This window comes from Rattus norvegicus, chromosome 19 (genome assembly GCF_036323735.1).
Source record: "Rattus norvegicus strain BN/NHsdMcwi chromosome 19, GRCr8, whole genome shotgun sequence".
In the NCBI taxonomy this organism is placed as follows: Eukaryota; Metazoa; Chordata; class Mammalia; order Rodentia; family Muridae; genus Rattus; species Rattus norvegicus.
The window spans coordinates 42,853,782-42,857,019 of record NC_086037.1 but is presented as its reverse complement, the minus strand read 5'-3'; the positions used below and the strand labels follow the sequence as shown (position 1 = coordinate 42,857,019).

Here is a 3,238-nt window from a genome sequence, read left to right as displayed (position 1 = left end):
ACCGGGTTACCAACCTTTGTGAAGTCACATTTCAAACTTAGAATTTCCTGTAAAATATATGTGCTACCTTACACTTAGGTGTTTCTAACGCTCAGTCCACTTGATCAGGGGATTCAATGGTAGCTTCTTTCTGAGACATGGACTTAGGTCTTCATAGAAATATAAAATCAAATCAAATCAAATCTTTGAACTGTTTTTCTTCATCTTCCTATTACCAACTTCCTTGGCCAGATTTTTGTTACAAGTACCATTACATCATTTTGTCATGTTTGAACAATTTCTGTCTGCTGAACAGATAGGTCTACTTTGCTATCAAAATGAGTTGATTTGGGACCCTTTTCCCCTGGTTATATAGAAATGCTGAGTAGGGAAAGTGTGTGTGTGTGTGTGTGTGTGTGTGTGTGTGTGTGTGTGTGTGTGTGTTTGTAGTGTTGGTAATCCTTGACCCTTTAGTGCTAAAGATCCATTGTATGTTGGACAAAGAGACATGGAGGCTGAGAGCTCTAGATACTTGTGACCCTGCCCTTAGAAAACGGAGATGTTCAGCTCCAACAGTTAAGGTTATAGGGTTACTGTCCTAGGGTTTGATCATCCAGGCTCTCAGGAATGAGTGAAATCTCACTTTTAGCATTCAAAGCCAGTTCGGGTGGTATGGCTCTGAAGCCTTACACATCAAGACATGGGCTTGGAAGCTAACCATTAATCTTCCAAGGATCTGGGTTCTCAGTTTCTATCCTTGGCTTTTCACCATTATGCTGACTACTGGCTAATTTGACACAAGCCAGAGTCATTTGGGAAGAGGTAACCTCTTTTGAGAAAATACCCCCACCAGATTGACCTGTGTGCATTTTCTTGATTGGTGGTTGGTACGAGAAGGCCATGCTCACACTGGTTCATAGTTGCCTGCGCTGTAAGAAAGTGGACTAAGCCATGAGGAGCAAGCTAAGTAAGCAGCATTTTTTCCATGGGCTCTGCCTCAATTCCTGCTTTCAGAACGCTACCTTGAGGTTCATTCTGACTTCCTTGTCCAAAGTATTGTAACATGGAATTGTAAGTGAAATGAACCCTTTTCTCCCCAAGTTCCTTTTGGTCACAGCGTTTCATCACAGCGATAGACACTCTAAGACAACCTCCTTCTCTCCTTCTTGCTTGGTTCCAGTGCCCTGCCTTTTCTCTGCTGTCCCTGCTTCCCACTGCCTCTCTCCTTAGTCACTTCTGCAGCTACCTTTCCACAACTACTGCTGCTCTCCCCACCCCCACCACTGTGGCTACCACTGATTGACACTGCTGTCCCCTCCTCTGTGTAGTACAAGCTTAGGTAATACGGTGATGGCAACGATAAAACCCGCAGGTGAGCATGCAAAAACCATTTGAAGTAAAAGCCCCTTTATTGGGTTTAATGTAACATTAGAGGTAGCACAGGAGGGACTCCCAGCTCATTCCAAAAGTGAGTTGAACAACCTAGTTATACATATGATGTGACTTTGGCCAAAATGTGGCATAGGAGTGTAATTTTTTAACTTACACATCACTGGACAACTTCTAGCATTCTAAAGACCACACACATTGAAGAATAGGCACAGCCCATCCACCTGTCCACCATAAATGTTTCTATGAATTACTACTCAACTGTTCTTTTGGACCCAACTGAAGTCAGTGTTGAAGAGAGTTAGCCAGAACCAGGACCCCAGAGGAGCGGCAAACAGGGTTATGCAAAGTTCATCTCGACTTGACAGGCACGCTGGGAAAGTTTTTGGAAACAGTGCAGACTATAGTATCATGAAGCTTCCTGAAGCAGGAGCCATGTCTTTAACATCTGTGATTAGAGTAGTTTTGTAGCTGGAGTACCATCCCCTTCAGTGGCTTCCTCTCAGATCTCTTCAGCATGTGCAGGTGGAGGGTTGTTGAAGAGCTCACTTTTAGTAACTTCATTTATTCACAGAAAAAGGCTTAATGAAAGCTCAATCCAAAATTAACATTCTCAATAGCATCCATAATACTTTTGCGAGGTTAATTAGTGTTTAACCCTGGCACCATGTCACAGGATGAGTCACATTTCTGTCTCACAAAGCCTTCCTGAAAGATTGATATTTGAGGGGAGGGAGATAGACGCATGCAATTCTTTTCAAAGTCAAACCTGGGGCTGGGGCGATGGCTCAGGGTTTAAGAGAGCTGGTGTTTAGCTCCCAGTTCCAACTTTAGCTACAGTTCCAGAGTATTCTATGCCCTTTCTGGCCTCTATGGGCACTTGACACATGCTGTACAGGGAAACACATACATATAGGCAACCAGTTGTGCTCTGAAAGTAAAAGGATCTAATTTTAAAAGTCAACTTTACTTAATATAACTGTGTCCATAGAGTTTAAGCCTCACTTCAAAAATAAACCAAGTAAACTTACAAACACTGGTTGCTTTTGGCCTTAACTTCTTGTTTTATTGAAAGATTATTTTCACACTCTTTTTACAAAAGCTTTCTGTAAAAAAAAAAAAGCTTACTGAAAATCAGTGCTTATCTGTGTAACATTGAACAAATGACATTTAAAACAGGTAAAATTCAGAATGACTTCTTAACAATTTCTAATGCTGTAAGCCCAGGATATGTGTAGATAAATCCTGAGAATTAAGCTAAGTACTAATGCAATTTAACTTTTTTTAAATTTATTTTTATTGGATATTTTATGTATTTACATTTCAAATGTTAGCCCCCTTTTCCTCCCTCTTCCATGTCCCCTCCCCTTTCCCCTCCTTCTATGAAGATGATCCACCCACTCTCTCCCACCCACCCTCTCCCATCTCAACACCCTGGCATTCCCCTACACTGAGTAAATGAGCCTTCCCAGAACCAAGGGCTTCTCCTCCTATTGCTGTCCAACAAGGCCATTCTCTGCTACATTTGCAGCTGGAGCCATGGGTCACCGCATCCCCATGTGTACTCTTTGGTTGGTGTTTTAGTCCCTGGGAGCTCTGTGGGGGGTCTGCTTGGTTGATATTGTTGTTCTTCCTATGGGTTGCAAACCCCTTCAGCTCCTTCAGTCCTTTCTCTAACTCCTCCATTGGGGTCTCTGTGGTTGTCTCAGCCCAATGGTTAGCTGCAAGCACCCACATCTGTATCAGTAAGGCTCTGACAGCCTCTCAGGAGACTCTTGATGACCTTTCCTTCAGTCTCTGCTCCATTTTTTTGTCCCTGTATTTCCTCTTGTGAGTATTTTGTTCTCCCTTCTAAGCATTTTGGTCTTCC

The 3,238-nt window shown here is 42.7% G+C and overlaps 1 protein-coding gene across 14 annotated transcripts in view; it reads left to right on the top strand.

Moving 5' to 3' along the window:
* Positions 1-3,238, top strand: part of Inpp4b (inositol polyphosphate-4-phosphatase type II B) — a 750,330-nt gene that overhangs the window by 718,020 nt on the left and 29,072 nt on the right. The window lies entirely within an intron of this gene.